Raw genomic sequence first — 11,057 nt, forward strand, 5'->3', positions numbered from 1 at the left:
CAGAAAATGGATTAAAAGAAAACTTATGTTCACAGAAAGATAGAAGCTTGGTGCAAAATAATAAACTAAGCAAGAAAACCTGACCTTACTTCCATAACATAGCTGTAAAGCCTTTTTTGAGCCGAGTCCACTAAAATGTTCAAAGTGGATGTAAAATGTAATCTATAGAGCATATTAAAGCAAGTTCTGTCTATTTAGGACAACAGTTTGTGTTTAGACCATCTTGTAGAGCGAGAAACGAACTTAAAAGAGCTATTAAGCTAAATTGTTTCATTATGGATTTGTAAATTTGTCTGAGTATCAAAAGAATCACAAGTGTACACAAAACATTCTCATTTAAATCTACAAATAATTTTAGTAATTTGCTCATTAAATCATCTGAAAGGACACATTTTTCTGTCCTATCGTTGGTTTGTAACTTACTTTAAGCCTTTTATTTAAAATTAGTTTTTATTGGATGGAAACAAAAGACAAAATAAAGACGGAATTACTGAGTATCTGTTACATTTATGAATGCAAAAAAACTCCAGACTTGTCACCTACATTACCAATCTCTTTTCCCTTGGCTTTCAAGTATAAATAGAATTACTTTTTAAATGCCAACAAATCCACAGACTCATAAATTTGCAATTTGTTTTTAACCTCAGTATACAAAACAATATGATGGTCTCTATTCAATGGCTGCCTTTAGAGTCTTAAACAAAGATGTCAAACAATCTGTAAATGCTCATATTATAGACATTTGCTAAAGTTCATTAGTTTTGACGACCATCTTTAATTGGGTTGAGTCCAAAAGTTAATCCGTCTAGTGCAGTGGACACCTCTGATCCAGTGTTTCATCAGACATTTTGCTAACAGTCATGGTTGACTCCAACAGTTTTATGCCAGAGTTAAAAGCAAAGATCTTGCACACTGTAGCAGTTAAAGTATATATTAGGGGTACGATATGTTAGCACAATATCTGTAAAATTATGCTGATGAAGATTCATAATCATCCAGGACTTGGTAAAATTGAATAAACTTGTTCAGTTGAGTTAATCAGTTACAGATGTACATCTAATATTTACCTTTTGAGAGTTTTATTGAAGTCTGTCCAGCAGTTCATGAGAAATTGTGACAAGATGTAACGAATACATCTCAATAAAACCCACTAATCGTCAAACTGCATGGATTGTCAGTTCAGTTAATCCCAGCTGAAGTAGCTGTGGGTGTGAGGAGGGAGCACTAAACGTATTCCAAAATAAATAGTGGTGTGATATTGAATTGAAGTCAGTACCTGGGTTCAGCCAACTTCCAGGAGGCATAAAACCTCTGCCTGACAAAACGAGGAAAGCTCCGGTTTGATGGCGCTGTGATTAGTTCCTGCTTAACAGTGTGGCATCCTGAAGGAAGTATTGACTGATAAGAAAAACATTTCTTTCTTTCAGGCAAGACACACAAGCCAATTAGCTCTTCCACAAGCACACAAGTCGAAAACCGGCAGATAAGAGAGGGTGAAATGCCTCGAAGCATACCGTAGGTGACACTGTTGAACCATGCATCAAGAAGGGAGGCTGGGTGAGGAAAAACGGGGCCAACGATGAGCAGGGATAAAACGGCCGTGGAGGCAGAATTTGGAAGAAAAAAAAAAAAATGCAACTTGTTTATTTTTCCCACCATGACTTGGTGCCTCAGGACTGCCAGAGCTGTCACGGTTTGTGAAAGGCCTTTCTGCTGCACCAGCTCGTCTGATTTGTCAGTACCGATGATCTTCAGTGGGGGGCAATACAAAGCTGAATGCCTCGGTGGTATTCCACCTCCTCTGACCCCACAACTTCTGCACATGAGCAAAAGCTGCTTTTACCAACCAAGCAGAACCCGATGTTTATAGCAGAACAGGATTTGTGCTGCTACAAGAACATAATCAGACCCATAAACATGTTTAAACTGAAGTAATGTAGTTTATACATCAAATCTGCATTTGTTTTGCTTTTCTCTTCAGTTCCAGTGTGTTATTATAGAAAACGTGACCACAGTGGTTTGGACGAAGGCTCTTGCTGACAACAAAACCACAAGATTTGCAGTTGTTGTTGTAGCTTAAATATAAAGTGATTCTGATGATTCTGGTAGCCACTAATCACATTTCTAGATTTTTCCAAGATGGTTTTTTTAACAGACTCATATTTTTCAAGTTTCATTCTGATTGTTTTAACTCACCGTGCAGCGTAAGAGAAAAGGTAAAAATGTTTCTGTGTTTGCATGGGTTTGTCTCTTAGCAAAATGTCTCATGACCCACTGCTCATATTTTAATTAAAAAATAAGAAAGTTATGATTGAGTATACATCTAGAACTGATTTATTTTATTATTATTTTTAGGTCAACCCAATTCAAAGTGGCTTCCACAGCCAATTGACCTTAGAAAAGAACAAAAAATGGATGAAATTCAGATGTTTTTTAAGAATATTGAGTTTAAATTTAGTATGGTAGCTGAGCATGGTCCTCAACAATTTTGTGAACTATGACTCATTGCAAAATCTCAAAATATAACACAAGTCATTGACAAGGTTTAACCAAAGCATCCAAAAACATTTTAGTTCAGGTCTCTGGTGTGAAATTCCTGAACAAGTTGGTATTTTCTCGTTTGATAGTTTTATGAAATGTGTTATCAAGGGTTAGTGTACTGTGAAAGAAAACTCACCTGAACAAGTGAAACATTTCAGGAAATTAGCCGACTTTCACGGCACAAATTCAACAGCTGAGGCCAAATGTTATTAATTTGACCTAAAAAATATGGCATTTAACCATTCTATATGAGGCTCTTAAAAGTAGGTGAGAACATGAATGCTTAAAGACAACTGAGGACTTGTTAAAAAAATAAATAGAAAATTGACAAAGGAGCTCAAGATGAAAATCGAAGTCAGATATTTGGAAGATATGCAGACGCCGTAAACCCCTTGACCTTTTCCACAGAGACAGCAGTATACCTCTGAAAAGAAATGTTTAGAAGCAGTAGTGGTTGTGTTGCTTCTGTATTCTTTGTGTTCATAATGGCTTTTGAGTTTCTACTTTTTTGAAATCTTTTTGTAAGTGGAACCAATGTCATTGCCGTGACACTACTCCTGAAGTTATTTTCAAACTAAACTTTTATGTCCTCTCTGATCTACAAATCAAAGCATGTAACCTTTTGCAGATGCATGTATTTTATTATTTAGCTCTTCAGTTTGTATAAATTCATTCCTCGCTTTCACTAGTTATTTAACAAGCAAAGTTTTGATGAGAATAACAATCACAAAGCCCCTCAGGTATTAAGCCGCTTTCAACTTTTGATCCGTCTTCCAGTTTCTATCAGTGCCGTCTGCGCCCTCTTACTAAATCTTTCATTAACTCTGGATCCATGGAGGTAGCAGCTTCCCCTTCCAGTCATAGTTTAAGCTGATGAAATTTTAATAGGTACTCTTTCTGTCCATTTTCTAAAAACTGATTCGACAAGAGCAAGATGTGGGCAAAAACCAGTGGCGAGACAGTCTGTGTAATTCGAAATATGGAAAGAATGTTGGATTTAAAAGACCCAAAATGGATGAAACCCTAAGTAATTCTGATCTACTGCAGTTTTATAATTAACTATATGTCTAATCATTGTTTTGTCTGGTATTCTTTACTAAATGCTGCTGACTTTGTATTATAGCCCTTTGTAAACTCTACTACAGGGACATTTATTTGTTTTTAACTTTTATTTTTCCACGTTTTAACAACATCAGGCTCTGACAAATTGAGAAGAAAAATATGCTTCTCTTTGTGCCAGAGTAGAAAGATTCTGTTGCCAGATCACTTCTGGTAAATTGCGTAAACACACCCAGGAATCATTATAGTAAGCATCCAAATGCTACTAAAGCACCGCTTTAAAGAAAATAAACCACACAACAATTGGGTACAGGGCTCTTTTTTGGTGATTTGATGAGAGCCACTGTGGCAGGCCACGGTGCGGATCCAAGAAGTAGGTCATTCCCATTGACCTGGCTCGCATAATCAGCATACACTGTGTGTGTCACTTTATGATCTCTCTGTTCCAGTTCTCTCTCGACTCGCAGGAGGCAGAAAATAGAAAACACACAGCGGAATGTCAGAACCTGGAAAAACCTCTGAGGCGGAGCATAAACACGAGGTCTGTCTGTCAGTGGTTATAGTGTCACATCTCAGCACCAAACAAAAAACCTTATTTGGTCAACATAGTCGCATTTTCCTTTTTAAATATGGTCTACCTCGGCAAATAGTGACACCATAAAATGATTTAAATCTTCATTAACCTAAACCTATTTGTTCCTCTCTTTAAACCTTTCATCCTCTTGATTACCTTGTTTACAGCAATCTCTTGAAGAATTTCAAAGATCCATAAATTGTTTATGGGATTTGTAAAAAAAAAAACAATTAGAAGGAATCTGCTTACACGGATTAACCTTTGACCTCACATTGTGTTTGAGAACCAGTGGGCTTTAACGAGTCGCGCAATCTCTGCCCCGAAATGACGAAAATTTGCTGTAAAATATGGGTTTTACAGCACGGATGTGCAGAGAAAATTAGAAAAGAAGGGTACTTTTACAGTTCTATTCCAAGCAAGTTCTATATTCTTTTAAACAATGGTTTTATTCTCAATACAGCCCATATGTACCTGTAAGTATAGGGTTATTAATCACTTCGTAATTTTTCTAATTTCCTGCTACGAACTAGGCTATATTATATATTCCTACCAATTATGTCATAAGTCTTCAAACATATGTTGGATAGAGTGATTATAGTCTGTAGACTAGCTATATATACCTATATATATTGGTGCCATGCAACCAGTTAGGACAGAGGATGAGAAAGTGTACTTGGACAATGAACTAACAAGCTTCAGTTTTGTTTTTTGTAATCAAAAATGTGAGCTTTAGACGCCTGATTCAGACAAGGATCTCTCTTCCTCTGTCTTCCCATTCTCAGTTTTCTCTTCCTGGTTTTTTTGGGGAATATTAAGCTGTATGGTTCAAACCTTTAACTAGTTAACAACACTTAAAATTGCCCCCTACCAACACTTTCGAGAAACCCTGCCACGCTGATCCCTAATCCGCTTCCTTCCAAACCGGCTGTGACCAATCGAGGCCTTTCATGGTCTGAAGTGGTCAGTCACACTTAACAGGATTGGTCAGTCATAGTCTGGGATGCAGAGGCTATTAGTGACGGTAATGAAGGGAGACATTTGTGACTGTTGTTTGTGTGTGGCAGGGGCCTGTCTGGGTTCCTGCTTGCGTGACCCAGATTGGCCACCGTGTGATGAGTAAGATTAAACGTCACGTTTGGCGGCCGGAGATTATAAAAGACAAAAACAAGTCTGGCGTTGACTGTGTTGTTTTTATCGGAGTGCTTGATCCTCAGTGCTCCCTTTAGACAAGAAAGAGATGGGCAGAACTCCCAATAAACAAGTCAAAATGAAAGCTTGGTATCAAAGACCTTTTGTCGTTGGAAAATGAGATCTTATGTCTGCACTGCAACTAAACCCAGGTCACACTGTCCCTTCTGTATGTTTTCTGATCCTCACAGCTCGCTGTACTTTGAATAAAGCTCCTCAAATTAACTCCCTACTGCCAAAGTTCAGTTAAGTGAAAGTTTTTATGCCTAATACTGAGAAGTCAACACAATTTAAGGCTACTTTAGATTCATTTCCTAGTCTCTCCTATACAACATACTCCTGCTTGAGTATTTGGTTTTACGCTTGCTTTTATTTAATGTTAAAAAGACACAAGTAAAGAAACCCCAAGACTATGGTTTGGAATGATAGACTCAAGGATGTGGTCAATGCGTCCTTCTATTATTGCAATTATTCAATAATGCTTTGATGCAAATGATAAAAAATGTGCTCATTCCCAGAAATGCTAAGCTGTCATTGCAACTTTGATTGGATAATGAAATGTTTACAACATGAAAGCAGTCCCACTGAGCTGCCAGTAGCATGTGCACACATGAAGGGAGCAGCTGCAGTGTAGCATGCAAGGTTTCCATCATTCATGAACTTTTTAAGGGTGTATGCACAGTAAACCAATAATCTTTCCTTTTTAAAATTGGTTGCATGATGGTAAGATGGAACAATATTTTCCATTGATCAAGTAACTCAAATTAAAACTACTTTTTTATCCTTGAAACAACTTAAATTTGAGGGAAACAGATTTGTAAATCAAATAACTTACTAAGATCAGACTTTTAGCGTTTTCTCTTTCATGTAAACTCATTTTAAATATTATAGCAATTAAAAATTTACTTTACAGACTGGGCTTCCTAATATGCATAGTTTTAAAACACTGGAGCCAAAGTCAGGCTTGCATGATCATGTTTTTATATTGAATTTGAATATTTAGATGTCAGAAAAAGAGATGTATTCGACAAATTTAAATCAATAAAGTTCCATCATGATCGATTTGATGTTTTAAACATCAGTCAGTTGGCAGCTTTGTGTTAAACAAATGACCATATCTCAAAGTTAACTCACATTTTCTTTGACTATTAGCAAACTAAATTGAGAAGATGGGTTCCAAACAACCTCCATGACTCTGATTATTTTTAGAGAATTTGCAAACAAACACGTTCAAACTCCCGTGGCACGATAGCAGGAAATTGTGAACGTTTCTAAATAGTTTCGAGACCTTGAGTCAAAGGTGGCTCATAATATTTTCCATCTCAAAGATTTCAGACCATCGTTGAATAAACCATCTATTTTTATCTTAAGACAAAGCAAAATTACTACAAATTTAACTTCAAAACCATCCATCTTTACTGGGCTTTAAGTAGTTCCAAGTCAGAACACAAATTCTTGGACCAATAAAGTTTAGTTTTCATCACACGTTGTATTAGCTTTTTATGCAATTGTTAATTCAGCACATATATCCCATTACATGTAAACAAACAACACACAATTGGCCCATTATACTTTTACAAAGCTTTCTGTTGTTGTTGAAAATGTTCAGAAGCTGTTTGCGTATGAAGAACCCAAGCCTTTTTATGTTAATTTATACCTTGCTGTCAATCATTTATATTCCAGTTATGGTTCTTTTTACTTTTTTGTTCATAGTCAATAACTTAAATAAATGTTGCTTCCTGCATAGTTATGTTAACATGGAACAGCTCAATGATTAAAAAAAAGCTGTTATGTAAATTAGCCCAATAATGGATGGCTGTACGACCAATCAGGAGTTTTGTAACTGCAGTCTGATCCTGCAAATGTTTGCATTTTATTGCATAAAACATATAATGCTTAATTTAGTCAACAACTACTTTAAATTTATTGCATTTTTTAAATGAGTGCAACAGATATATCATGATCAAATACCAACATATCGTCATGATCAAATTTATCAGATCAAATGCTATCAACATCATTATCAAATTGTTTTGATGTAAATATTTGCTCATGAATGGTTTTTCAAATGTTAATTTGTAGCAACTTTTGAGATTGTGTCTCTGTTTGATTTAAAATTATAGACTTTCATAAAAGTCAGTGTTTTCTTTTAAGACTACATATTTCAGTATGAGATTAAAGCATAAACTCTGGTATTTATTGGCTTTTCATGTGAAGTGTCTTAATAAAAGTGCAGCAATTCACTGTAAAAAATTGAGCAGTATTTAAATATAAAATTTTGGGGTGACAATACCCTGTCTTAAACTGTACAAGCTTCTGACAACGGTGAAAAAAAAAAGTTTGAGGACCTACTTATCCTCTCCACAGGACTGCAAAAGCTGCCAAATCTCTCTGAACTAAATGCACCCATTGTCACACTTGTGCAAGTTTCCATGACGACATTAAACTCATCTAGCATGGTTGGTGATTAAAGAATTCACTGATGTGGATAAAATGAACTGATCTATGGAGGAACGAGAGAGAGGGGGTGTTAAAAAAAAAAAAAAAAAAAGTATTGCGGCGTGTTTTTGTCCCTTGTCAAGGATATTTAGAAAGCAATTAGTGTTTTTTTCCCCCCATGCGCCTGAAGTGGGCGTCTGCTGATACTTTGAAGATAAAATCAACGAGTTATGTAGTGATAAGCGTTTCATGAGTCACACCTCCCCGTTTTATCACATTAGCGACACACTGGTAAGATAACAAGGTATTTTTGGAGGCATCACTTATGCTAATGTTGTCCTGAAAGCAATTTTTTCCAAGGAATCAAAGCAAAAGTGATCAAAGTAAGTTGTGCAGCTTATAAATAACTCGAGCTCGCAGCTTAGCCTTCATTTAAGCAAACTGACAGACAGGTCCAAAATGGGGGAGGAAAAAAAAACAAAAAGGAATTGCAAAAGTGCCGCCTTTGCTATTTTTGTCTGTTCCCACGGTCAATATCCAGGTAAGAGGAGGGGAAAAGACTGATCTGGGAGCTGAGAGGCTTTTCTGCAGCCCGCCCAGGATGACAATGTCTTACAGAGACATGTCAAGGGAAACAGGAAACGAAACGGCAACAATACTTTTGTTACTATATTGGTCTACGTCATGTCAACTTCAAAGTCAACTTCCAACAAAGCCATTTTTGCATTGTTCCGATTGGTCGAATCAAATCCAGGGAATGTAAACACATATAAAATAAACTTTTGGTTGACTTTGTTAGCATGAAACACGTTGATATTCTAAGATTTTGTAGGTAGAACCTTGTCAGCAATATTTAAATCTTTAAGTTTGGAATTCCTGCCATAAAAGTTGCGCATCCTAACCCTAAACTAATTCAGTTGGTTCTTTTTTTTTTGGCTTTTTTGGATTTCTTGCTGTTTTAAACTCTGATAACGTGGTTTTCCTTCATCGTGATACGAAGCAGGTGAGAAGGATAAGTGAGCTTGTGTTAGCCAGCTGTCACAGACGCACACACAAGGCATTCACACACGCGTGCACTGATGCGTACGAACCGTGCCCCAGCCCACGCCGTTGGAGTTTCTTGGAGGCTAATAAAACACATGAGTGAGTTGCACTAACATGAACGAAGGCACGATCTGCATTCGGACATGTATTGGTCGATCACATGCTGGATACAGTTTAGTTGAATAGAGGGGAAAAAACTTGAAAAGCACTTTATTACACAAAAACCCAAATGCACTCAAGTGCACACATTGTAAGCGACCCTTGAGGCACTTTTTTCTGTCTCTATGTATCTTGGGCTTCACGCCACAATCAAAACATACAGCAGCTTTTTGAAATTGGGTCACAAAACCAGACTCTAACTTTTCCTCACCACACACATTCATTAAATGTACTGTCTTAGTCAATATTCAAAGGGTTTCAAGTCTAAAAATGGATTAAATCATTTTGCTTTTCTTCTACGCAGGAGTAAAAACTCTAATGAAGTTGCTCAGATCCTAAACAATGACAAGCAGGAATTAATGACTCATGCCACACGATAAAAACAGGCTTCTTGTCATACATATGTTCTGCAACTGCTTCTGCAGACGTTTCTCTCCAACCACGAAACAGATGACTTCACGAGACTCACGGAGTTGTAAAAGCCACTGCTCTGTCATTATCATTCCTGCAAAGCTGCCACTACTTCTCAGTTCCATAGCCTGAACTGAGATAGGAGGTTAAAAGCATGCGGGAATCCCCCAGGAACTCAAAAAACTTGAGTAAAGGAGCACAAACTCCTACTGAGACATCTCCAATTTGACCCTCTCTAGGAAATATGGAGTCTGTAACAAAATAAAACCAATCTCATGCCCTTTGCATCCTCGTTTTCCGCTCTTACCTTCCACATGATTAAAATCCCATCATCCACAAACAAAGTGAAAAAGAGAGAGAGAGGTGTGGAGGGAGACTGGCATCTATCTTTAGCCCTCTCTCTCCTCAGCGGGATGCAGAAAAAAGCAGCAGGGGCGACTAAAACGGCAGCGAGGAGCAATCTCAGGAGTCTGAGAGGATGTGAATACGTCTCCGTGGCTGTTATCACCTCTCCTGACACGTTTCCTCCTCTGCCCGGGTAAGCCTTCCTATCCTGACCCAGCAGAGAGAGAGAGAGAGACGGGACAAACTAGTGCGCCGCCCCTTCACTATTCCCCCCCCCCCCCCCCCCCCCCCNCCCCCCTTTCTGTTCATTCCTTCCTCTCTGTTTCACTGTATTTAAATCTGCCAGCAAGCTGCCCTGCCTTTAAGTAGGCCAATCACTGGACTGCCGAGAGGTGGAGTTTGAACTGGATGTGTGTGTCTGTGTGGTCATAACTTTATCTGCTGCACACTGTGCATTGTGTGAGGAAGTGCGTGCAAGCTTCGTGCAGTCCCTCAATACAAAGCCTGCAGATGTGGACGATACACCTTTGATGCATTTATTCAGTTTTACTCCTGTAAAAGATTCCTTAAATGTCTCTCGGCTTGCACCGATGACTCTGGGTAACAGAGTTAACACGTGTTTAACTTCGCACCAACTATCAAAGGAGGAACGGAATGGCCATTTAATAGAAACAAACATCTGTCCGCTCTGGGTTGGAAATAAACGGCGGCCTCCAGCGAGCCAGCTCGAGGATCTCGGGGTCTTGCTCGCAGGTGATGTTAGAACAGAGTCAGAGAGTGACAGGAGATTGGGATAGCGTCTGCAGTGATAGACACGATCCGTCAGGGCGAAGAAGCAACTGAGCCAAAGGGGAAAGCTGTCAATTTACCAATTGGTCTACTTTCCAGTCCTCACCCATGGGGGTGGCTGTAGCTCAGGAGGATGAAGAGTTCCCCCTCAATCTGTGAATGTGACTTGTAGTGCAGTAAGACTAGAGAAGCACAATATAAATGCAGTTCATTTACCATTTACCCATACTCATGAGCTCACTGATTGTGAACACAAGTGGCTGAAATAAGCTTCCTCCACTGAGTGGCTGGTGTTACCCTTAAGGATAGGATGAGGAGTTTGGTTGTTTAGGAGTAGCTCAGAGTAAAGTCACTGCTCCTCTGCATCCAAAAGACCAATTTGAGGTGGTTTGAGAAGCTAGTAAGGATTCCTTATAGATGCCTTCCAAGGCAGTGAGTTTAAATGTCCCAATGGGAGATGGAAGACTTTGGGGTCAATCCAGGACTCGCTGGAGAGAATACATTATTA

At 38.4% G+C, this 11,057-nt stretch overlaps 1 protein-coding gene across 1 annotated transcript in view; it reads right to left on the reverse strand.

Annotated features, from left to right (window-relative positions):
* LOC108244316 (E3 ubiquitin-protein ligase Midline-1) overlaps positions 1 to 9,983 on the reverse strand; it is a 38,277-nt gene extending 28,294 nt beyond the window's left edge. The window contains exon 1 of the mRNA XM_017430419.3: positions 9,723 to 9,983. The gene's annotated coding sequence lies outside the window, so the exon portion shown is untranslated. The remainder of the gene's footprint in view (positions 1 to 9,722) is intronic.
* Between the last annotated feature and the right edge of the window lie 1,074 nt (positions 9,984 to 11,057).

The sequence above is a fragment of the Kryptolebias marmoratus genome, linkage group LG23, assembly GCF_001649575.2.
Source record: "Kryptolebias marmoratus isolate JLee-2015 linkage group LG23, ASM164957v2, whole genome shotgun sequence".
Lineage (NCBI taxonomy): Eukaryota > Metazoa > Chordata > Actinopteri > Cyprinodontiformes > Rivulidae > Kryptolebias > Kryptolebias marmoratus.